The sequence below is a fragment of the Pholcus phalangioides genome, unplaced genomic scaffold, assembly GCF_987345545.1.
Source record: "Pholcus phalangioides strain wild (caught in Gottingen) unplaced genomic scaffold, Ppha-v1.0 ptg000004l_1, whole genome shotgun sequence".
In the NCBI taxonomy this organism is placed as follows: domain Eukaryota; kingdom Metazoa; phylum Arthropoda; class Arachnida; order Araneae; family Pholcidae; genus Pholcus; species Pholcus phalangioides.
In genome coordinates, this window is record NW_028301597.1 from 4455118 (window position 1) to 4481697 (window position 26580).

The 26580-nt window shown below is 35.4% G+C and overlaps 1 protein-coding gene across 2 annotated transcripts in view; it reads left to right on the top strand.

Annotated features, from left to right (window-relative positions):
• Nucleotides 1–13641: 13641 nt before the first annotated feature.
• The window catches only part of LOC149086471 (calcitonin gene-related peptide type 1 receptor-like), a 132212-nt gene continuing 119273 nt past the window's right edge, over nucleotides 13642–26580 (top strand). The window contains exon 1 of one of the 2 annotated variants that reach the window (XR_016196105.1): nucleotides 13642–13803. The gene's annotated coding sequence lies outside the window, so the exon portion shown is untranslated. The remainder of the gene's footprint in view (nucleotides 13804–26580) is intronic. The other variant, XM_089255752.1, reaches the window with a different exon arrangement.

Genomic DNA, 26580 nt, shown 5'->3' on the forward strand with positions numbered 1-26580 from the left:
GGAATTTCTAACAAATTGGTGAATGCCGAAATGTGTGGTGTGAGAATATTTGATCATTTTGTCTCACCACCGTCACTTTTTGCATACGCAGACCACCAGGACCTACAATTTATTGCCGATTACGAATGGCAACATTTTTTGTACTGACTGAGAGGTTGGTGCGACCCCGAGATTTGGGACTCCCTGCGGCAGCAATCTTTATCTGTGGTTATGGCACCGTTTCTGTTGTACCCGTGTCAGGAAAGATTCTGATACCCGCGAACCGGGTATCGAACTCGCGACACCTTTAAACATCCTTTGGTACTTTAGGAGGGTCGACCTGGGCTACCGCGTCCCTAGTTATGTTGTCAGATTTATGTGTGGTTTATGTTATAATAGTGCTGCCATCTGACTTCCACATTTTGAAGTGAAGATAGTAAATGATTGAATTTTCATGTTATGCATGTATCGGTTTAAGGTTCGCTGCTCTCTGCGGACAGACTTTTTCAAATGGGAGACCGGCTCGAATTCGACCCTCGAAATTGGAAAACCTCAGAAAACCAACTTCAGCCGAAGTTAGATCTACTGCAGAAAAGTTACAAAGTTGAAGCGCACCTTCAATAGCAATTTGAAACAGCCTTAAGAAATGCGAAGATAGTGTATGTATGGCCCACCTAGATCATAGTGTATGTAACAAGGCAAAATTAGTAAAGTAATTTCTTTAAAAAATAATGCATTGAATTAACCCAGTGCACTCTCCTTGCCTTTTGTGTTGTTGAAAGGCTGTATTGTAAAGCACCGGTTCTCAACCTGTTTTGTCTCGTAGAGGCTCTTAGAAAATAAGTGCTATGGCAGGTCCCGCAGGCCTCATTTTTTTAAATTTAATTAACAGATTTTGTGATTCATTTTATTGCCCTGGAGCGGCCGCGGAGCACCAGTTGAGAATCGCTGTTGTAAAGGATGGAAATTTCGTGCGGTGGTACATTTCGTATGTTCAAGTTCATTATAGCTCCTTTCACATATGTTTTAATTATAGTAGTTCAAAAGTTTTCACGTTGAAGTAAAGCTGCAATTTAAATTGTAGCAGTGTTTGCGCTTTGACAGGCTTGCAATTTATTCAGACTTCGACACCAATACACATAACACTAATTTATTATTTGGGATTTTTTCTCCACACTTATCTCATTAGTTCACTTTCGTAAATTCAATTGACATTTTCATGTAGAAGAAGATCTTGTCAAAATGCACTTTTCGGACGTTATTCAATTTAAATATCATTAAACATAATTTTATCGTTGGACGGTTTTCTAGTTTTTCTTCTTTTCATTGTATGGGCAATGACAGAAATTGAACGAGTCATTTTTATCTTCGCTGAAGCAAATAATCATATTCTAATCATCATCGCTTAAAAAAAACCGCTTGTTCAGTTTTTTCATCAGTTTCTCTGTTTATTTTATTAAATACTTCTTCTATTTTTCGACGCATTCTTTTCTTCACTTTTATCTACTAATAGTGGATATATTAATATAAAGTATATTAAAAAATTATTTTTCATCTATATGAATATTATATTTTTGATAAGCAATAATTTTTGATGAAAAAATTGTTAATTCTGTGACTAAATTTTTTCTTTTTACTAATTATGAATTAAATCCTCTGAGACTGAATTTATGAATACATTAAATGCCAATAAACGTACGTAAAAATTTCTATTTGGCATAAGACGAGAGAAGAATGAAAAAATAAAACAGTTTTAAAGCGGGAAATTTTTTTTTGGCTACCGTAAATGTTAAGGCCACTCTTTCTCATATAATATTATTCATTTTCATAGGAGATTCGAATAACATATATTTTTTAATTTGAGAAAAAACATTTTAACTAACTCTAACATTAACTCTCACACCTCTAAAAGTGTTCAGAGAATAAGGAAAGTATACTCCATGCACGTACAACATCACCACAAAGCAAAAACTACAAACAAAAGACAAATGCAACGCAAAATACAAAATTCCTAATACATTTCGACACGCCATGGGTGTCGTCTAAAGAGGATTAATATAATATAATCACTATCCACTTGGGTTGGATACTAAATCTCAACTACCGATTGCTCAGCGGATAAGAGACGTCTGCTTAAGTCAAATGCCGTGGTCAGAATGAAGCTGAACGCTTGCGTGTAAGTCTAATGCAACGTTCTGATTGGTTGCTTGCGAATGGAGCTATTTGATTGGAACATTAGAGCTTTCTTCCAATTCCCGCTCGTAATGGAGCTAACTCATGGTGCTGCGATCGGTAGTATTTATTTGTCATCGTTTACTAATGTATTTTTGAAGGCACGAATATATATGCCTTCGTAGCAGTCTAAACAAGCCGTGGACTTTACCGTTTTCGATGTATGTGCCTTTTTTCGTTGATCTTGTTCTATGACTATATCAGGCAAAGGATTACTCGTCCATATCATCATCATCATGGCCATACGTGGCAACCTCGGGACCAAGTCTCTCCGTAACTACAATTTTCGCCGATGGGGGACCCCAAACTCCCCAATTTTTTCCCTTCATGTGAGTATTTCAAAAACAAGTAAATTTTTTTTTCTTCAGCTTGACCACATTGGGCATCTGAGTAACCTTTTGCTTAAGTTTGGGCCTGCTTGCCGTGAATATAACTCACGAAATCGATGCAAGTTCCTTTTTTTGGACGCCATCATTCTTCGTCATTGTCGACATCCCTCTTCCGCTTTCTCTGTAGAAACTTATCCGTGAAAATTTCATGTAGAAATTTAAGATCAATTATTAAACTTCTGCTCGTTCGTTTTTTTTCCAGTTCAGCAATTGAACGTTTTCGGTATAAGGGCCCACCTGGGGATTCCCCTTGCGGATGTGTGGACAGCCAAACAAAGTAAACCTTTACAACGACTTTCAACAACAAGGTTGTTTCACTTTATTTCAAATTCAGCTAGATATTCATTTTTTGGAGATGTGGTTATTGCGTGACACATCATTTTGTACTCGATACCATAGTCAAATTCAGCGAAATCTCCAATCAAAAATGAATACTTAAAAAAAGAAGACTTCCGCCTAGTTTTTCACGATTCACACACCTTAGTTCCGCATTCCATTGTAGAAATCCGTAGAAACTACGGACATTCCGTAGTAGTTGGCATATATGGTCATGGCAATACAGCTGACCTAATGCCGCTGCTGGTATATTTATAAGGTTCATTGTTAAAAATAATATCTACTATTACTTAACCGTACATGTGCCTCGTAAACATTCCTCTGGGAATTTCTAGCGCATTGGTTGCATGCCGGAACGTATGTCTGTGTATTCCTGCGTGGCCTCAATCTTACTTATGTTGTCAAAGTTGTGCTTGTTTCGTGAAAAACTGTTGCTGTCACGTGTCTTCCATATTTAAAAGTGAAAATAAAAACTGCCTGAATTTTCACATTATGCAAGCATCTTGTTGAAGGTCGAATTTGATGACAGGTCAGAATGATTAATTAACAAGACGAGCAACGAAAGTCGTATTTGTGATGATCCGTGAGACGATATATCAGAGAGACTCGCGTTGTGCCTCTTGGATTTTGTTTAGCGAAGGCCGTGGCGCTGCATTAGCCAACAAGTTTGTGCGTTGGCGGGAAAAGGAAAAGAAAAAGAAGCAAAGGGAAAATTGGGCGTATTTATTTACTACCACACGGTCAAAGGGAGTTATCACATGTGGACGCACCTTTTTAAGGATTGTTGAATGTATGAACATGTATTCGCATATGTGTGACCCCTAACGTATTTATGGAGTTATGTGTGTTCCGTGCCATGATGATGCATCCATCTCTCTTCCATATTAAAAGTGAAAGTGGCATGAATTTTCGCGGTATATTCATGATAAATATAAGTATGTATGTATGTATGTGTGCATCGTTTTGAAGAGACTGGTACGGTCTGGAAGTTGGAACGTAATAGTGTGCGTATATGTGTCTAATGCTGTGCATGTGCAGTAAACCAATTCACTGTGTATACTGCTACCCGTCTTTTAGATTGGATCCCTGCCACTAGACGGTACTGACGGACTCTCATCGTTTGAACCCAGGTTCGAATCCCAATGGCAGAATAGTGATGGTCGGCTGAAGTAAGTTTTATGTGGTTCCCAACTTCAAATCCTCAATGCGACTCGATATCTCCGTTAAAAAGTCTCGTCACAGAGAACAACAGACTTACAACAGTACAAATATTCAATGATTAGACTACACTTCGCTCACAATTTGAAAAATACAATTTCAGCACGAAAAATGCACTCACAACACCAGATATGCACTCAGGCTGTTAAGCCTGCTTTTCCAGAAGCAGGGAAAACCTGACTTCTGCTAGGAAAACCCGGCTTTAGGTATACATATAACTCATTCGTTAGTGAATTGGCCATGGCGGTAGATCGGAGTTGTGATTGATTTGACAGAAAGAAAGAAGATTGGATTTTTGGGTGACAAGCCAGTCAAAGTTTTCTCAACTAGATATGGTCGCGTATGGAAAAAGTGTCCTAACCATCGATACAAATGAAATGTCGCTCCTGGCAGAAAATAAATAAAAATAAAGGTAATGTGAGAGTCGAACAGGAAGAGAATTCCTTCTTCGCATTAGGAATAATGACAGACACTAATTCATTGATCGACTGCTATGACCAATGCATGTTCATCCGGATCTTATTGATTTCCTACTTGGAGTCAGAGAAGTGCTCAGTAATGCAATAATTACGTGATTTGCAGATCGAGCGTGGCTAACTTGTTATATCCATTATTAGGTGTATCGAGAATGGGCTTCCTGCGTACCTCAAACGTCCAAGTTTCTGCACAATTTGTATTACACTGAAATCCCACTCTTACTTACACCATATGGCTAATATGTGTGTTTCGTTTTTTGTCAGTTTCTGAAGTGCTTTAATTTCCCGTGATGAAGATGATTTGGCAGATTTTTTCATGGATTATTCTTTACCGTTTGGTCATTAGGGTTTTACTTTACCCGTGTTTGATCCAAAAATGATTTGATGTTTACCTAATGCAGCGGTTCTGATCGATGGTACACGTTCGCCTACAAGAGAGAGGAGGGGCATAAGTGGTAGGTCATTTAGAGAGACGCAAAAAAATAATAATAGCGGTCACAAAAGGGGAAAAACGAATTAGAGAAATACAAAGAAAAACATGGAATTTCTATTGCATTTCGACACATTATGGGTGCTGTCTTCAGAGGAAAAAAAATATAATCACTATCACGGTGACCGGGAATCCCACTTGGGTTGGTTACCAAATCTTAACTCCTGGTTGCTCAGCGGGAAAAATACGTCTGTTCAAGCCAGACGTCGCGGTCAAAATATATTTTTCCGCTGAGCAACCGGGAGTTAAAATTTGGTAACCAACTCAAGTGGGATTCCCGGTCAGCGTGATAGGGGCTATATTTTTTCCTTTGACCCATAACTTATCGAAATGCATGAGAAATTTCTTATTTGTTGGTGTATTTGAATTCCTCGTTGTTTTCTTTTTGTGATTATATCAGGGAAAGGACTATTCATCACCCTTTCATTATAATGGTGGTAAAACAAATGAATTAAAGTGAAATGTAAAATGCTATTTTATGGTTCCTTTCGTGCAAGAGAGTACGGTAAGCAAGTCGCACATGTCAAAGGGCGGGGGATAGTTGAAGCTTGGCACCCCTGACAAAATAAGTACAATAGTGAAGACATCATTCAAATTAAAAATTGGTGGATCTCGCAAATATGTGTTTGCTTTACAAAATAGTATCCTACAAGAATGAAAATTCTTCGGTCCATTTTGAAATTCATGTGACAAAAATTATCAGCATAAATAGGAAAACTTAGCTGTGGAAGAATTAGCTTAATTGCTCGTTAATAATTAGATGCTTATTAATGACCTAAAAATTGTTATTATCAGGGAAAATATAAAAATTAAAAATTTCTTAAACCGCCCCACAAAATTTGCGTCTAATACATGAAATAGAACAATAGAATATTAATATAAACAATTTATGAAAATTTGCATATACTTTATATCGGTGAAATATTGAAATTCTTCTCTCTCTCTCTTATATTTTTTGCCAAATATCTCATCTCCTTGAAGCGCTGAAATTTTTCGAGACTTATTTTACCCCTGCAAAGGAGCGAAAATCCAGAATTTCTATCAGGGGTCATTCAAGTATTACGTCATCGTCGATGGGGGTGGGGGGGGGGGTTCCGATTTGCTGACTTTTAATGACAAGGGGGAGGGGGTTTGGATGATGCTTACGTCATCAACCACCCTTTATGAAGACATGGAATATTCTTATTGGCATCTTACTCGGGGCGTGAAAAACGAGAAAAATCTTTCGCTAGTTTGTGGGCACCTGGACTAACATTCTCTCTAATGATAAATTCCTTACAGAGCCACTTCAGCGATCCCTAAATGTTTCACGGATCCTTCAAGTGCTCTGGAAATGTTTCTGGGACGCTTAAGTGCTCTGGAAATGTTCAACGCATCACTCAAGTGAACCGTAATTATGCCACGGATCACTTAAGTAGTCTGGGAATTTCCGCGGGTAACTTGAGTGATGTTGAACCGCACTGGGGGGGGGGGGGGGAGGCAAATTGCGCCACATGTCACTCAAGGGGTCTCTAAATGTGCCACAGATCGTTTGAGTGTTCTGGAACTGTGTCGCGGGTTATTTAAATGATATTTGAATGTGCCACGGGCCATTTAAGTGCTCTGGAATTGTGCTACGGGTCATTTAAGCGATCTGTAAATGTACCACTTAGTTCATTTTTACAAAATTAGGTTTCAGGAGGCAAGCCACATCAGATAACCTTCAGTGCCACATTTTGGTCCACGGGTCAAGGATTTACCGTATGTGGCTAGAAGGATGGGTCGCAATGCATTTCTTAAAGAGAAATTTTGAGTTCTGACCCGTCAAATAGCATTAAAATTAACAGAAATTGATTATAATAACATATAAAGGAATTCTTTCGAAATTTTAATTTAAAAAAAAAATGTTTTTTACATTTAAAAAATATTTTTTTTTCGTCTGGGGGGGGAAGGGGGAGGCGCACGAGCCCCCTATGCCCCTTCCCGCGTACATTTCTGATCCCACCAATATGTGTTAGGCGGTAGGGGGCTCAACTCATACATGATTAGTTTCTCCTCATGAACAGCAGCAAAATTAATACTGAGGAATTTATTTTATCCCTCGTATATTCCGGAAGGCATTTATCGATTATCCGAATAATCGTTTACACAGAAGAACTGGTATCATCGTAGGAAACATTGAACTAACATTTGATTTAATCTCAGTAACAAACATTACCGTAAAACACGGAAAACCTTTTTATTTTTCACTCAACTCTTTTCAATAGTTTATATAAAGGTGGTTTATTTTATTATTTTATTTCAGTGAAATATACTGCAGAAATGTTTACCGAGGTATCGAATAAAATGCATACGTGTTTTTACTTTATATACAGTATGTACTTAAGAGTCACTCAGAGCGACAGGAAACGGGAAAAAAATCCTTCATAAAAAGAGATATTTTACCAAAAAAAGAAAAATTTTAGTCAGTAGAAGCAATCTGGTGACGAGTATCGAAGTAAAGATTGGCTATGACATGTGATGATACGTAGTGTCATGATAGAAAAATTGATTGAAATCCTGGAAAAACAATCCTTTTTCTTATCTACAAATTACTAATGTATGTAAAACCTTATTAATTAAGAAAAACGACCTCTCACTTTGACATTAATCATTTAAAAGCCTCAATCGAAAAATAAAGAAAATCGAATTACCAGATGAAAAATCAATAAATATAACATTAAAAAGATTTTATCAAGTAAAATGGGAATTACTTAATAGAAATTCATATCTTCCGAAACATGAAGTTGTTGGAAACGAATGAAATTAATTAAGTTTTATTTATGTAATTTTAAAGCATAGTTATCTGAATTATTATTTATCTGCATCTTAATTTCACCGCTGTTTAAGTCTAATTAATAATTAATTGTATTTGAAGTACAAAACAAGTTTTAATTTAAATCTCAGGGAAGAGGAAGATTAATACATGGCCGAATATGAGACTAACGTTATAGAACAATTAATGCCAATCATTCTATTAATCAAAAGGAACTAGTGCATTGAAATGATTAATTAAACAAAAAAGAAACAATTTCTTTCTGAAAAATCTTCGATAATCTCCCTTTTTTATGACTACTCGTGAGTGTATCATATCGGGATGTTAATCAGATAGCATAGAAACAAAGAGCCATTCAAAAACAAATTTTAATTTTGTTTCTCACAATACAAACGTATCATTCAATCATCATTCATAAAAACCGGTAATTCCCATTCATGCATAAATATGCATACTGCATGTAAATATGCATATAAATGTGCTGCTTACTGCATATTTTTCACACGAGAAAGAAAACGAGAAGATACTAAATTTTTTCCCATCAAAATTTTCAGAAGCAGCAGATTTAGGGATGGCCATAGAATTTGGTCTTTTTTTTTTTGAAAAGGTGAACGAACATTCAGTTCTTAATCATATTCCATTCATATTTTTTTTTGAACAATTGTTCACATGCGCTGCCAGTTGCAACAGATTTTCGCATCTCTGTTAATATCAAGAAATGTCACACAAGCTATTAAATTCAGTAATGAAATTCTCATAAATTCAACTGTTTAATTCGTAGTAATTGCGATTTACATGCATGATTTATTTTCAAAGGTTATTTTGAGCTATAGTGGTTCATCGGATGGCGAGATATTTTTTCACATATTTCTCATTATGGAAATGCATTATTTTTCAATTCTTAACCAGTTCACGCACAAGCTTTGGCAAGAAATTATCTCTTAATACGAGTAACACAAATTGATTCCATATCCCCTTTGCCGTATTTTACTAGCAAACCTGATCGATTCCAATTAGAAAAATTGTCCAAATAATGTGTAGAACTCAGATACATTGTTCATGTTGCAAGGGGTTGTATAGTTATAAACATAAAAAAGTAACTTTTTATATGGACATTCTGTCCTCAAAACCTAGTTAAACATTAAACTTGCCATGCCTCTCCTGAGGCCAAAAAAAAAAAAAAAAAAAACTTCCACATTTCTAAGTACAATATTAATTGTTTGAATTCAAAAATCTGAGAAAAGTTGGCAAAGTATAGCATAACCTTTCTCACTGTAGAATTTTTTCTTTTGATCTCAGGGAGTTAAGTTCTAATTGAAAGGATTGTGTAAGTCTTGAGTTACAAATGTGGAGAATATGAACTTTGGGGCTTTTATCAGAGAGCAGCACCTAAAGTTGAACTTTCAGAGTGATTTTTAAGACAGCTTGCAGGAGAAAGTGCCCATGGAAATGAAGATGAATGAATATACCTTGCATCATCTTGGCTGAAAAATGTTTAACGAATTGAATTATTTCTTCACATAGAACAAAATTGAAAATTTGAAAAAAAAAATAGAAAAAAAAGGTTTGCTGACATTTGTGGGTGGTATGATGGAAGTGTAACGAGGTGTATGGTCTTTCATTTTTGAATATATGGTAATTAAGAAAAAATCATCCGATTTCAAAGTGATTTTACACTTGAAATCGACCACGAACAAAAATTGTTCATAAAACGTAGATACACCCCCCCCCTCCCAAGTATATTCAAAAATATTACTTATCATTCCATTCTACTTCACAAAACACAACTCTGGCCATATCGCTATATTGCAATTTACTGCCTTTAATGAGTTGGGTTGGGAAGGACCAACGGTGGTCGCCTCAAGCTCGTTAGGGAAAATTGCTTATCTATATTTTCCCCCGGGTTTGAACCTGGGACCGTGTCAAGGTCGTAGACGAGCATCTTACCACCACGTCACTCGGGTGCTTATGATTTGATTCTGTATTTTTAATTTTTAAGAAATAAACAATTTTGAAATCGGGTGATTAAGTCACCCTGCAAAAGCATTAATTTGATGTCGTCCGCCACATGCCAGAACACGAATGTACACATTTTCCTTTTTTTTATCAGCTTTTTGGATACCTTGTTTTGCTATCTAAGTTGCGTCTGAAACACGAATGTGTATCCCTATTGGAACACACGTTACAAAACATTTAGGAAAATAACTTCCATAGAATAACATGGGTAGAGTAAACATTTCCCCATGTTCTTTTTTGCAAAGAGATTTCACGTTCATGATTCTGGCATGACGGAGCCCGAGATATTTATTATTGTACAAATGTAATTTGATAAAACTACATTGTATGATACATGATAATTAGCTCAGCTGAGTAAAGGCATTCTTCTAACATATTCTAATATATTATTTGTAAACAAAAATGAATTTCTTATTTGGTAGTTTTTATTTTGGAGAATCTCTCGCGACTCCCCCTCCCCCACCCCCAGTTCTTCGACGGTTTGCACACCACTGCTCTAGAATCAACGGAGTTCACCAATAAACTGCGGCAAGGGGTATTACGGAACTTTGTATACTGTAGCATTTACTTTGTTTTATCGACGATATATAATCTTTACAACTAATCGACTAATTCGATGATATGATTAACATATTGTGTGATATGATACTTTCAAGACTGTTTATTCTCCTGAAGTTATTGCATTGAAAAATATTAATACTGTGATGACCAAGGCCCGGATGTTGATGACATTTGCATTTTTAAAAATTGTTTTGTCTTTTTTCACTTTAAAGACTTTTTTCGTTTCCGGGCATCTTTTGTCATTTTTAGGATATTTTTCACTTTTCCAAAAACATTTTCGGAGCATAAAAGGTGAAAGAAATTAAATATATGTGTGTGCTAATTACATTGAGTCATTTTTATCGAAAATATCATTTATAAAACACTTCAATCAAACTGCTTTTTAAGCAATTAAACTACGACTTCGGTCGTGATGAAATAATTCAATTTAAACGAAAAACAAATTACACATTACAAAAAAATTTTAGTCTAAATGTGGGAACAAGACAGAAGAGAGCATGTTTATAATTTGGCTGCAGTCACAGAGTGGAAAATACAACAACACAGATTGCATTGGTATATGAACTTCGGAAGTCTTACCGAAGATAAGACGTTCATCGGCAAGATAAAGGAACGGAAATTAGGTGTTGGTTTATATTAATGCATGGAAAGGAAATTAAAAATATTGCCCATTAAATGGAAAGAGTTCTCACCTCACGAAGGTATCTGTTGAGTAGCGACATATTTTTTTTCTAGTTATAAATTATAGCACAAGAGACGATAGCTTGAAATTTTTCTCAAGCTTATGCACTGAAGCTTGTGTGCTGAAGGAGGAATGTGGAATTTTGAATAATGCCCAAAAGCAAACCATCTAAATTTTGTCTCTTGCAAAAGCTAGTTAAAGAATTTGGGGAGACTGTTTTTTTCTACTGATTCAATCATTTTGTTTTGCTAAGTGTGTGAAACTGAAGTTGAAGGCTGAAAATAATAATTTACTGTCACACGGCACATTGGAAGGAATAAGCATTTTAAAATAGGAATTGAGCGGTCACGAAAAAGTCTCAATCATCTCAATTCTTCTTTGAACAGTGTAAGCAGTCTACATCGTCCTCTTCGAAGAAGATATCCTTCATCATGGAAATGTGCGACACGCTAATATCAGCTAACATACCTTTCGAAAAAAAGCTGAACGATTCAAAGTTTAGGGACTTGGAGAAGTACACCGGACATTGCATACCCGATGAATCAACACTACGAAAACCGTGATTGTTTTATTGGACGAGGTAAGATCTACCGTAGCAGGAGGCAAAAAACTTTTTGTTTCAATAAATGAAACAACTGATGCTGAAGCCCACCGTGTTGCTAATGTCATCATAGGAATTCTTCCTATCATCCAGGAAAAAGTTTTCTATCAAATTCCGAGATTCTAGAGAAAGCCAATCATTCCACTATCTGTCCACTTTTTGACAAAAGCGTGAATGTTTTGGTGTGGATCACAATAATATTTCACTTTTTTGGACCGATGCTAGTCCATATATGATAAAAGCAGGGCGAGCTATCAGAAGCTTCTATCCAAAAGCTGTTCATGTAAATTGCCTTGCTAATACAATGCATAGCATTTGTGAAGAAATTCGATCACGCTATTCGAAAGTTTGACCATTTTGTTTCCAATGTGAAAAGGTTTTTGTGAAATCTCTTTATATCGCATATAAGCTTTTAAAGCCAAAGCCCGTTATTATGCGATGGGGAACATGACTAAATGCTGGCATATTCTACAGTGAAAATTTTCAATTATTCAAAATCCATACTAAATGGATTTGATAAGGAAGTGTTGCATGCATTAAAATTTCACAAACTTTGTTTTGCGAAGGGAATATTGAAGGACAGTTAAAGTACATAAGATCAAACTTCAGCATTTTGGTTTCCACTATCGAGTAGAAGTTCTTAGGCGTGCCAAAGGCGGAGTAGACCAATCTGTTGTAGCAAAATTTGACAAAGTGATCGAAAAAACAGTGCACTTACTACCCTCAAAAAAATTTCTGCTGTTTTGATGGGAAAGTCCGAAAATTTCGAGATTGCAGAGAAACTAATTGTGAGTGACGCAGCTTTTTTTTCTTTTTTTTTTCCAATATGCCCCTATAACATCTAAACCTAAAGTTTGAATATACGTATTATTTTTTATTCATCAATTAGGTAAATACATTTTTGCGGTACATATTTGTATATTTCAGCTTTTCCATTACGTACCCCGTTCGAAAATTAAAATTTTTTTATTAGGAAAATTCTATTGGTAATTTTTGATGGAAAATTGGTAATGTTGGGGGGGGGGGAATGAAAGAAAAAAAACTGATTTTGTTCTTCTTGAAACATTTTCTTTAAACTTTTGAACATAACTGATTTTCAAGAACTTCGTATTGTTATTCCGATGCATATTTTGTTATTTTTAGGAATTTCTTTTCGAGGTTTTAGGGCATTTTTTTGTTTTCACGGCATTTTTTAGAATTTTTAAGGTCAACAACATACAGGCGTTGGTGATGACATGTGATAATAATTAGTCAATCCATAATCGGCGTCCTTTACGTTAGACTGCCACAACCTGTTACGAGGTTAAAAGAAGTAGGCCAGCCGTCAGTTAGGAAAGTTATTTTCTATAGTTGCCATCCCCTGACATAAATAAATCGATAGTGGGTGTGATTTCAACGAGCGAAAATCCTTTTACTCCCGAATTATGAATTGCTATTTCTCAGACTACTTTTAATGAGTTTGCCATGCGTCCTGAAGTTTGGTTCTCGAATAAAGCCAGATATATACTTCGGCGCAATCGAGTGAATAATATTGTTTTTATAGAACGGAACGAAAAGTTTACGATATGAAACGGGTACGAAATCGTATTTATTTCTAGCTGTCACGGCTCGCTGTAGACACGTCTGTGAAAAAGCCAGAGAAAAGAAAGAAAAAAATCTTATCCAATAAAAAACAAAGACCTTCACATTCAACTGTCAAAGTTGTACATTGACCAGTCTGAAATTTGGGCGAAACACATGTTATTGCATATCTTTTTTTTCTTTTGCTATCGGCCGCACAGTGTCGATTTCTATTGGCTGGATCGTCGAAGCATGCGCGCAAGAAACAACAAACGACCATCCGAGATTATCGGACCTTCTCCTCCGCATCCTCCAAAACAGCGGAGCACCATTTGGTTGCTCTCATTCTCTTTTCACAAGTTTGTTCCGACGCTCTATTATATCTATCGAAGAACCTTTCTTTTTCTATTCGGCTCATCAGTTCACACGCGTGGTTCTCGGGATTATTCAGTATCCAAAGAAAAACTCCGTAAGTTCATCTAAATGCGTAAGTTTTTATAAGCATCGGGAGAATTTTTTTCGTCTCTTTTTACACAAATTATATAAAATAATTTCTCACTGAGAAAAATTACCTAATTTTTATAGATCTAATTTTAAATGATATGTATAACTTTTTTGTGGAAGAAATTTCCCCGGCTCTTTTATCTATTATATTCTTTTTTTTCTATATATATTAATAAACGCTTATTCGTTTCTATAGTATCATTTCCTTCAAGTGCGTTAGTATTTTTCAATTAGTGTTTAAATTCAGTTTTCTTTTTTTCTTGAATGAATAGTTTTTTTAATAAAAAAAGTGAAGCTCTTGTTGAATTTTCTGTAAGTTCTGTATTACTTCTGTTGGAAAAGAAAATATATTACAAAAATATTACATCGGATATTGGTTGTTTGGATAACTAATAATTTTTTTAAATCATCATTCGCCGTCATGGATTCCGGAACTACCCATTTCTCAAATTTTTTTTCATATTTGAGTGCCCATTGAGTTTATAAACGCAACTGTTTTTAATGGTGAAGGATGCAGGGAATATATTTTAATACAATTTGGCCCACGATATGTACGAAGTGATAAATGCACGTCCTACAGCAGCACTGAAATTGATGAATTTCATTAATTCTGTGCGAGAGTTTAGTGCATAGGTTTTATTCGAATGCATTTTCTGTGAGAAGTTTGACTTGGATTAAATCACCACAAATGAATGAGAATAAATAGATAAAAATGCAGTGCAACGCACGACTTGAAAGTTGAAGCGAAAATGTCAAATATAACGCATCGGAATGAACCGTAATTCACATGTATAACGTATAAAATATGAGAAATGACTATTGAAAAACAAAATAACGAACATAAATCGACCATCCACTTACATGTCAGAACATTGATGCTTAAATTTAATGAGAAAAAGCAATTATCGTTAAACGATTGTTTTATAACGCGTTTATTTTAATTTTCTTGTCGATTGATTGAAAAAAAAGACGATCCAAATTCTTCCCTACAAGTAAAATTTAATTTATCACAAATAAGAGATTTAATGTGATATATGTTCGTATTAAAGGAGTGAAAATGAGATTGATATCGATTATTCTATCTGCGTTGTTACGAATCAATCATGCATTAGAATATAGATGTGTGAAGAGTATGTGAATATATAATGATGGAAAAATAATATAATTTGATCTAAACATTAGATGTGACTACATAGTACTAAATATATATATTGTTTGCGGTACTGAGTTTTTATAAAAATTAATTAGCCTGAATTATATTCACTTGCACTATTCATATCAATATGCATTAGGGCTGGAAATCGATTAAAATTTTTAACTGGTTACTCAGAATCTTTAATCGCTTAATCAAATTTTAATCGAATATCTTTTAATGTTAACCGAAACTGAAACTTTAATGATTTGCACAATCGTGCCTATTAATACAACAGTGAAAATATTTGTAATTAAATTATTGTAGATACAAAACAGAAATAAATGCAACGAAGTTTGAACAGAAGGAATATACATGCATAATATACACTCTGGAATCCAAATAGATTGATAAATAAATATAATGTTAGAAAAATAATGTTACCTGGGCGCATGGGCAGAGCAAAATGAAAACAGAAAGGGAAAGGAAGGGGGCGGGGGAATCAAAACTGCTGTTGCAAGAAAAATATTATTTTTGATATGTCCTCGATAAATCGGAAAAAATGCAGGTAGAGAGAAGGAGAGGGGTGATCTCCCTGTAAATTTTCATCTAATTTGTTAAAAATTAGATAAAAATTAGATCGGGAATAGGTATGGGGTTATTTAGAAATATGATTATGCCTTTGAAAGGCAAAGAATGTGCATTCCTAAGCCAAAGTGATAAAGATCATTAGGCAATTTAATTGGTTTCAAAACTGAAAAAGTTCATAAGGGTTAAATTTGTGCAATATGCCTTTGTTAGTGTAGAATATAAAAGGATAGAAGCGTACCCTGGCCCCATGTTCCTTCAAACAGCCAAAGGGAGATTGAAGAGAAGGTAAGAGTGTAAGGATGGTGCAAATTCAAAGTTATCGGCAAAATGAAATAATGTTTAAGCGTACAGTCGAGATCTGTCTTCTTGAAGAGATATACCAATATAGTTATTATTAGTAAGAGATGTTAAAACTGCTGGAGTGAGGCAAAGAGGGTACGTGAGCCAGATATCAAATCGACCGCAATTATTCAAAAGGGACTTAAGTGAATTTACCCAGTTTTCCGAGTCTGTGCCGGCCGAGTTTGAGAAGGCAAATTTTCGGTAGACGGTTTTCACTCATTTTAGAAGTTTAAGCCAATACGTGATCAGTTAGTTAAACATTTGAGTGGCAATTGGGAGGTGACCAAGCTCAAGTCTATTAAGATAACCAGGACAATATTTGCTTATATTTAATAACTTTTTCAGAAAACTCGGGCCCTTTCCAGCATATTAGCATAAAAGAAACTCCAAACTGGTGCAGCATAACATAAAGTAGATCGTACGAGGTTATTGAATAATTTTAACTCCATACACAGCGAGGGGTTCCTGGAACTACGCAGCAAGTCAAGTAGTTGGTTCATAGTCGCGGAAGCCTTTTCAATCATGTAATTAGTTGCTATTGAAAATTTTCCTGAACATAAAAAAGGGAGACCAAGATAGACTACGGGTTATTTCGAGTTTAACGTTACCCCAGAAAAAAATTAGTATTTTTTGCGAGACGACGGCCAGACTATTTGAATACAATAATTTTAGTTTTGTTTAGATTAACAATGTATAAGGTGGTTAGATTTGAAATATGAGTCAAGAAGGATTGTTTTTTTTCTGCAACTGTATTTTTGAGTAAACCAGTATCACAATATCATCCGCGTACAGGAGGATGGTGAGTTCGGTAGAGTTGTTAATTGAGATGCCATGAATATGAGTTGACAAAAAGGTTTTTCAATATCAGCTAAAAAGAGGGGAAAAGAGAAGCGGGGAGCCAGGTTCACCCTGCAAAATTTCCCTAGCGACAGGGAAAGGATCTGTTAGCCCATCAGTGCTTCTTACCCTTGCACGGGCATTATTATTGAAAAAGCAGATCGTAAATTTCAATAATTTTATGGCTTTTCCCCAGGTCAGAGAGCTTCCACCATAAAATGCTCCGATCAACGAAATCGACAACTTGACTGAAGTTAACGAAACACGCAAAAACTTTGTCAGCGGGCCTTCGAAGATGGATTTGGACAATAGAACTAAGCGTGAAAATGTGGTCAGAGCAACCCCTATTCTTACGGAATGCACCCTGAGATTCAGGTACGATCCCATTTTGCTCTGACCAATGATATAACGTTTTTGTTAGTATGAGGGAAAAAACTTTGAAGAGTACAAATAAAGAGAGATATAATTCTGTAATTGCTCGGGTCTAGCGGAGAACTTTTTTTTATAATTTGGGAAATTATTATTTCTCTCGGACCAAGACCGAGGAATGTCACCGCCTTCCAGAATGAAGTTGATGAGAAATGTGTGTCCGTCAGGAATTCATTGGAAATGATATCGCTTCAGGGGCTTTAGTAACGGCCGCACTGAGAAATATTCGGAAACTGAGATCGACGCTTCTAAAAAAACTATACGAGTTATTATAAAGTAAGGGCGGACAAAGGAGTGGAAAAAAGATTAGAGAGAAATGATCGAACCAACATTGTTTAGAAATTAACGAGGGGTTAAAATATGTATTTTATCTAAAAACATTCAAGGCTTTCCAAAATTTAGAGGAATTGGTTGCGTTTTGTATTTTATGGTGGATTTCCTGGAAATATGTTTTTTGCGAATGCATGAACCACGGAAAGATTTTTTCAGTTGAATATATTTTGTGAAAAGTTCGTGGCAATTTCTCTGTCGGGCTTTTCTTTGAGTATATACTTACAACCCCCTTTAAAATATTTTAATGCTAACCAATTCGTAACAAACGTGATATTGATATAGAGGGAAGCGTAATGATTGAATTACATTTGTACGGCCGTTGCGCTCTGTGGCAAGACTTTTTAAAGTGGAGATCGGCTCGCATTCGCGCCTCGAAGTTGGAAATTACACAAAACCGACTTCACAGTTGACTATTACTGTGGCGACGGTGGGGTTCGAACCCAGGACCTCGCGATGTGACTCCGTCACCACGACCACTTGACCACCGCAACGGCTGTTGAAATAAACTATGCACTATAAACAAATACAGTAAATCATTGCCAAAGATAATTCAGTGATTTTAGGACGCTGATTTCGAATCTTTTTTATCAGATGGCTCTACTTTTTGAGATAAAGTGAAAATCGAATTTCAGTGGTAATACATCAGCAGTATACAAATTACATTGAAACTATGCATTATTAATAACTATAGTGAATCATTGCAAAAGGTATTTCATTGATTTCAGGGCCTATCATTATAATGATGGAGCTAGGATATAAATGTGACGTGTGCATTTGCGAGGGGATAAAATAACAATAAAAATTCCAAAATATTTGGATTTGAGTTATTTCCCTCAAAATATGAAATCACTTTGTGAAGAAACCTTACGTGATAGAGAGAAAAATGGATTGCATTTTTGGAATCAGCGCCGAAAATAACATAAAAATCAATTATAAAAACTAAAAAAGGCTTTCAAAAAGTATTCTTTTGCAGATCGGTGTAATTTTTATAATTGGAAGTTCGCCTTTAGGATCAACGGTTCGCCAGTAAAATGCGGTGCGTGCTGGTATAGCTATGCACCCTGCATAATATTAATTGATTCTATAGAAATATATTTTATTCATTTCACGCACCTATTTTCTAGATGTGAACAAATATGTACAGGAATAGATTAAGAAATTCTTGGTTGCCCGCATGAACCAATTTTGATATGTTGAACGCATACCGTGTTTCCCCGAAGATAAGCCCTAGCTAAAATCGTCAATGAGACGCATTTAGTATATCGTTGCAACATATGACGGATGTATTAAATATATAAAAAGGTTAATGATTTTATTATTATTTATAATCAAATAAAAATATAAATAAATGATATCGTTGAAATTTATACTTGAAACAAGTTATAAACAAAAATTCAATTTTCATTAACACCCAAAAAGGCCTCCTTGGACGATACGTTAGCGTTTCTAATTGTAAATAAAAAACAACGTATGTCCGGTATTAAACTATTAAAGTTTTAGAAAGTTCTTCTATAAAACTTAAAAAATGCAACCGATAAGCGTGTTGGTTATATTCGAGCAAATGCAACCGAATAGGCTTATTGGTTGTTTCAAGTTTTATAAAATAATTTTTATAAACGTTTTATAGTGTTATCCGACCTATGACATATTCCAGCTGTCCAATGAATGCTGTTCTCATACGCCGGATTACACCATAACATTTTTGTAAAAGCTTTTGATAAAACGAAAAATTCAACCAGTAAGCGTATTGGTTACATTGCATTTGAGCGAACGTGACCGTATTTCGTACGACCGTACGGTTACAGTTCGTACTGACCGTAATAATAATTTTTTTTCAAGTTTTCTAAAGATATTTTATCAAACTTTCATAGTTTAATCCAGGTCATAAGTAAACAACCGATACAGTTTAACACAGGACCGAATGAAGTGACCAGTATTTACGGTGGGCATAGACACATTGCCGCGATTGGTCCTGAAAATTGGAACCGAACTTCCTGTTTACTTTAAACGACGACACCCAAAAGAAATGTTTTATGAAGTTGGAATTCTTTGTCGAGTTTTGCGTAACCATCATTAAAAAATGTCTTCATAAAGATAGAATTATTCCAGCAAAACAAAGGCCTTAGAGTGTGATTTTTCAAGATGCTCTAATATAAGCCCTACCCCGAAAATAAGCCCTAATGCAATTTTCGAAACCAAAATTAATATAAGACCGGTTCTTTTTTTCGGGGAAACACGGTACTTGACATATCTTGGAATTTCTTAATTCGGGTCTTGTTTTTTATTAGAAACAAAATTAATATTTGTTGGTTAGTCACTGATTTCGAAATTACTTTCGAACTTCATACCGTTGCTTCTTTCCTTTAGAAACTGTATGGGATATTCACTAGGACGGTCCACTCCCAAATGGTACTGGGGGAGGGAAATGATGTTTCAGGAATGCGAAAACTGCTGTTTACAGCGGACACAATATTTTGTGTACATATGCATATATTGTGTGTATATATTTTTAGTTTCTTTCGTTTCTCCCATCAAACTCAGTTTTGAGCTGAAGTCCTTACTAGTTTTTTGTTGAATCGACTTGTATTTTTATTTTTTTGCTAAATGTCTAAAACGTTGATAATATTCAAGAATATTTAAATATGATGTCTTAGTAAATTGTTATGTATAGAAAGATGATTTAAGATATTTAATCGGTTACGTTAATTTACAAACTTTTGATGAAAATTTTAATCGGAATAATCTGGTCTATTAACTCAACTAAAATATTTAACTGCGATTAATCGATTAATCGGACTAGTCCTCGTACGTATCCGCAATAGTAGTACGTATGTACTATGTCAATTTAGAAGAAATAACAAGTGTGTGACGTTGTTGTTTCCTCTTGTTATAACGGTAATACATCTACAATGATATTTTTTCTTCGTTTGCAGAATATCATTATACCGAGTTTCACTGCAATTTTTTTTTTTAACGTCTCTCTGTCAGTTTCTGCGATGACTGAAGCAAGAATGCTTGAACTGATCTAAGAAAGAAGACCGCCGAAGAAAAATTGAAAAACGTGTTGCCTATAGATTTTGAGCGAGGAATCGCTGGTGACAAAAAAAGTTTTCGCAGAATTTCTGCCAAAAGCAGTCATGAGTGGATGCGCTTCGAGCATCAACTGCAATTGGAAGCAACTTGCTGCAACTCTTTTTATTTGCCAATAAATCTCACCGAATTCGCGAATTTTGTTCCAATAACCACTCATTTTTAATGGTGCGCGACTAGTTAATGACGGATCATTAAACATGCTGAAAAGGCGAGTTGCATCGTATCATAACGCCGTCGTATTATTAATTTAAAATCCCTGTTTTCATTTTCCTGCTCCTACTAGTTTTATGTTCAAAAGCATGAATGAAATGCAAAGCAATGATAGATATCGAAAAATGTATTTAAGGTATTTTGAAATGTATATAACGAAAAATTGTTAGGGACGCACTTAAGTCTCATAAGTTGCCTTATTACGTCGTTATTCTAGATGCTCTTGTTCAGATCTCATTTGACAGCCTTTGTAAGTTGCCTTTCAAGCCGGGGCCTTCTTGTTAAAAGAGAAAATTCCATTCAACTTTTAGTTGGAATTAAAAGTTGTAGTGTTGTGTGTGTGTGAATCCCGAAAATAAATTGCATACTTGATCATGATTTTTCAAGTAAGAAAGTTATAGTTGAATCGGTATGTATATATATATACAGGGTGTTCTGTTAATGGCCCCGCAAAGGGTTGTTAGTAGACATCAAGAGGAACAAAAATTGCAATGGAACACGGTGTCGCAAACCACGTTGAGAGGGTGAAAATCGTGAAAAACTCATGCAGGTTTCGACGTCACGCTGGGACGACAAAAAGTACAATAATAACTACAAAAAGTCTTATTTGATTACTTATTACAAGAGTTGTTGGAAGTGGTGCCCGCTGACATCATTGCACAGTCTACAACGACGTAAAAAAGATTCCTAGACGCGCTCGAAGACATCAGGTATGCTTTTGATGTCTGCCGCAGCGGCGACAATCCATGCTATGAGATCCTCGTGTGTCCACAGGCGTCGCATAAATGGTGGTAACGTCAGATAGTGAGCGAACCCACGAAAGGTGACATCCACCTTTCGTTTCCTCTGGACTCAGAGCCTGCATGCGTTTTTCACGATTTTGACCCTCTCAACGTGGTTTGCGACATCATGTTCCATTGCAATTTTGTTCTTGATGCCTACTAACAACCCAACAACCCTCTGAGTTTGTCGGTCCATTAACAGAACACCCTTTATATATATATATATATATATATATATATATATATATTTTTTTTTTTTCACATCTCTTTCTGAACATATTTCCTTTCACGAAATCGGTTCTTTTCAAAGTTTCAAGTTCTAAGTAAAGGACGCTACAACAGTTATCCCGCAAAAACGGGATTAGTATTTAAACTGAAGTGAAACACGAGAGATAGTATTAAAATCATAAATGTTCTTAGTAGGTGCGATGCGGTAGCCTAGGTCGATAAGATACTCGCCTAAAGTACCAAAGAATGTTTAAAGGTGCCGCGAGTTCGATACCGGTTCGTCCTTTTCAGAAAACTTTCCTGGCACAAAGGTGCAACACAAACGGCCACATGACCGCAGAAAAAATTGCTACCGCATGGAGTCCCCCCATCGAGGGATTTGCGCACCAACCTCTTGATGAGTATAAAAACAAGCCTGCCGTTCAGAATCGGCAATAAATTGTAGGTGCCGGTCTAATTAGAACTCGTGTGCAGAAAATGACTGTGGTGCGACAAAAATGATCAAATGATCTTAGCAGGTATGGTCTTTATGGGATTCTATGTTCTCTTCATGAAAAATTTTCATATTAATAGTTTTAGAGAAACGGGGTATCCCGATAAAGAAAAACACGTGCTGATGAAAAAACATCGCATTTATTGCGATATCAGCTAAACATGTTTTAGCTGATTATTTTAATTCGAATATCGTTTTTGTGTTGAATCTTGGTGGCGAAATTTTTCTCTTTGAACGCTTTTTTCCTGAGAGTTTATCGTAGAAGCCATACAAAGCGAAATTACATTTGTGTCATCACCAAATCATTCTAAATTCAATTGCTTCTGCTCATTTGAATGTTGAAAAGTTGTGGCTTCTTCAGAATTTTCCAATCTTTTCCAAGTTTGAAAAAAAAAAACGACAAAAAATGATTTCTTAAGTTGAAAACATTATAAAAAATCACTAAAAGACTTACGTGGAAATTTCATGCCCGATTTTATTTTTCGATACGAATAAATTAAAAAATGTAGATTATTGAATTTATACATTAAAAGAAAAACTTTGATGGAGTTAAATGAACAAAAAAAGCTTTTATACAATTCATTTTACTGTACTACCTAGCATTATAAAAAGGGGGGGGGAGAGATCAAGAAAATTATTTTTCAGCTTTATTGAAATGCTGACTCGAAAGTTTGACAGGAACAAAGTCAATTGGGTTTGCAAGAATGAGGAAGAGCTCAGGCACTACTTCGAAGGGAGATGGAGCTGCCGATTCAGCTACAAATCAACTTTTAACAGACACAAATCAAATTTGTATGAAATGGAGATTGTACGGTAAAATAGTGTACGTAGAGTACATGCCTTATTATTCACGTCTCCCCTTTTTTTCGGTGGACGAAGAACAAGAAGAACGAATATCCGTGAATGAAAAAGTTTGCCGTGGAAAAAATAAGAAAGTGAATGACAAGGAAAAGTATTGTTGTTATCGATTCGAAAAAGATAAATAACAAGCTTTTGCTCTTGAAAACAAACATGCAAACCTAGGAAAAGAGAAGTGAACAAGATAGAAATTTTTTTGCTTCTCAGTTTTTGATTCGCTGTGAAATAAACATGTGTGCACGATTTTCTTGTGAATACCATAATTTCGTGAACTGAAAAAACAGAGAGAGAAAACGAAAGAAAAAATACATTGAGGAGAAAATAACAGGTTCAAATCAAGATTTTCCCCCCGATCCCCGTATCGCATAACTGTCAAGTAAATAAACATAAAAGAATTGTTTCAATCTGTCTCGGTTGAATTTTTAAAATTATTGGAAAAGAGAGAAATATGATAAAAAAAGCACGTGGTTCTGTGGAAGCAGACGCTCATCGATTATGCTGTAGAAGGAGGAGGAGAGGGATAAAGTTTTTCCAACGAATGAACCCTCCAAGGTTCCTGGCTTAAAAATCGGTTAAGTGTGAACAAAGAGCGAGTGTAATTCCACTGCCCATACTTGTTAAGCAAAGCTTAATTGATTTTCTCAAGGTGGTCTAATCTCAAATAAGCCGTTTTAGATTTCGCCGCATCAATCGTTCTTGTTAGATTGAAAGTGATTAGACAGAGGTAAGCAGTAGAATAGAAGTTAATAGATGAAATATTAATGTTCTAATCTCTAATAAGCTTAAGAGAGAAATAGATTATGATTGATGAACTCAATTTCACCGAAGACGGTATAATATTTATTTCACATGTAAATATTTTAACACTAGAAAGACGGGCAGGGGATTATGTTACCCCCATAGTTTTTTTTCGGCAATATTTGAACATTTTACATTTTAGAGGGCGGTTTAATATTTTTATGACAGAATAGAGTTATATTACAAAGAATTAATGGGTGAAACCATTGATTTATTACTATATTTTTATTATTATTTTTTTTTTAAAGCATTCTGTGCAAGCGACCTCTCTTGATGAGGGTCAGCGTGGAGGAAACTCGAGATTTAGGATTTATATTTTCTATATATTCCTGATAGGATTTCAGTGCTACATCGCCTCTAAGTTTTGAATATGATTGAGCGTGATATTGATTTATATTTTCCGCAGTTGAAAGCACCTGACGATGCTCTTTCCGAAGGGTTTCAGCCAATTTTGTCGATTTAGATTTGAAAAAAATGCACATGATTCCAATGATGTGGAATAGATATTGGTAAGCAATGAGTTTCTTGTAAAGTAATTTCGAATCCTTGAGGCCCTATTGAAGAGGAAGTGCTCACGATATTTCATACACTTTCATCTACAGTAGTTTTTGGCTACCGATATGAAATGAATGTTATTGAAATCTCGGATATTTATGGCATCAAGTTGACGTTTGGTGTGGGACAAGGTTTTCATTGGTGGTTTGTGTTTATTGTTTCTAGTAGCATTTCATTTTGCAGCAGCTGAGGCATTGTTGGAGGTATAATTTCATTCTGATTCACACATTCATCATCTATACTTCAGAAATGTTCTGTGTGGGGGGGTAGTTTTAATTTTCTTCTGAATTCTCATCACCCACTCACTTTGGATTTGTTAGTTATTAGAATAAAAGAAATTGCTTTTTATTTGGTCCCCCACCCTCAAAAACCCATTCAGAAAGTTGTCGTGTCTCTCCTGAGGCTAACAAAAATATTTTCACGCCTCTGAGTGCAGTATTCGCTGGAGTATTTGAATTCGAAAATCACTAACAATGAGAGAAATAAGCGTAGAATGAGCACCCGTTAGTTTAGGAGGTACTTTTCCTCTTTTTCAGCGATTTTTGAATTAAAATACTTCAGCAAATATTGTACTTAAAGACATGAAAATTTTTTTGTGTTGGCCTCAGAAGACACAGGGCGAATAAAAATTTATTTTATTTTTATTTTAATAACTATACAACCCTTTGCAACATGAATGACGTATCTGACATCTACACATTATTTGGATACTTTTTCTAATTGGAAATACACCTGTAGGATCAACGGTTCGCGGGTTATTTTAGGATGAAAGGACATCTTCCTATATGCATCCTATATGAAGAACTAGTTTCATAAAGAAATCGAAAAATATTTCTTCTTCAACGAACAAATAATTTCAATGATCGGTAGCATATTCCAATTTCGTTTTAAGCGTTTAATTCATCATTTTTATTTACAAGATATATTAGAGTTTCACAAAAGCTTGCTTTGATTGTACGTTATCAGCATGTAAATACGGAAATGGAAGAAAAATAACTTTATAAGTACATCTACATCACACAGAATCGGAAAGAAGTAGATGGAAGGAAAGGAACTGTGAAAAAAGAAAATTCTTATTTTTTATATCAAGGAGAAAAAACCCGGATAAACTCGGCCGGCTGTCTCACTGCATATTGTATTGAGCCATCTTTTAGCCCGAGTATGGCAAGTTTTGTGCCCCCCGAATAAAAAAGAAAAATATACATATTTACGTAAATGAACGTGATCTAATGCCCTAAAAAATTTTTTTTGCCCCATTTTGAAACTTTATGATGTAGATTTTCCGGGGGCATTTTCTAAGTGAAAAGAATTTTCTTCTAAAACTGCCGTACAGTTATTTTATTTCCACTTTTCTGAGTGCAGCGCACGTGTGTTCTTCTCCTCTTTCGAAATTTCTTCGAATTTCAATTTTTCCTCTCTTATACACACATGTTGTTTCAAAATTCATGGAAAAGATGTTAGGGCGTAATATATAGAGAATAACTTAGACAGGCATAAATCACTATAGAGGGAGGTACTTGCTGCGTTATGAAATGGTGATTATTATAGTAACCACTCAAGACAGAGGCCACCAAAAGCGAAGCAGGCTTCACACCGTCGGTGTAGTATGATCACTGATCACCATTACTACTACTTAACCGTACATGCGCGTCATACATTATTCTGCGGAATTTTTTTTAACGAATCGGTACATGCCGGAATGTGTGTTCTAAGTATATGCATGACCCTAACATATTCGTATTGTTAAAGTTGAGCTTGTTTCGTGTTCTTTCCGGTGCTGCCATCTGTCTTCAATATTTGTAAGTGAAAATTATAAGACCGCAATAATATGGCTACCGTACATTGAAATAAACACCAGGCATGCCTTGTATGTTGCCAACAGCTACGGAAATCCTTATTACGCATTGCAGCTTCATTTATTTTGCGGTTCAAGACATCTCAAATGATGTAGTACTCAAACAATCTGGATCTACATTCAACGTTGCTTTTCTATTAAATGGTCTCTCAATGCTGAAACTTTTTCCGGTGCTAACATAACTGGGTTTGGCGATGAAAATCATG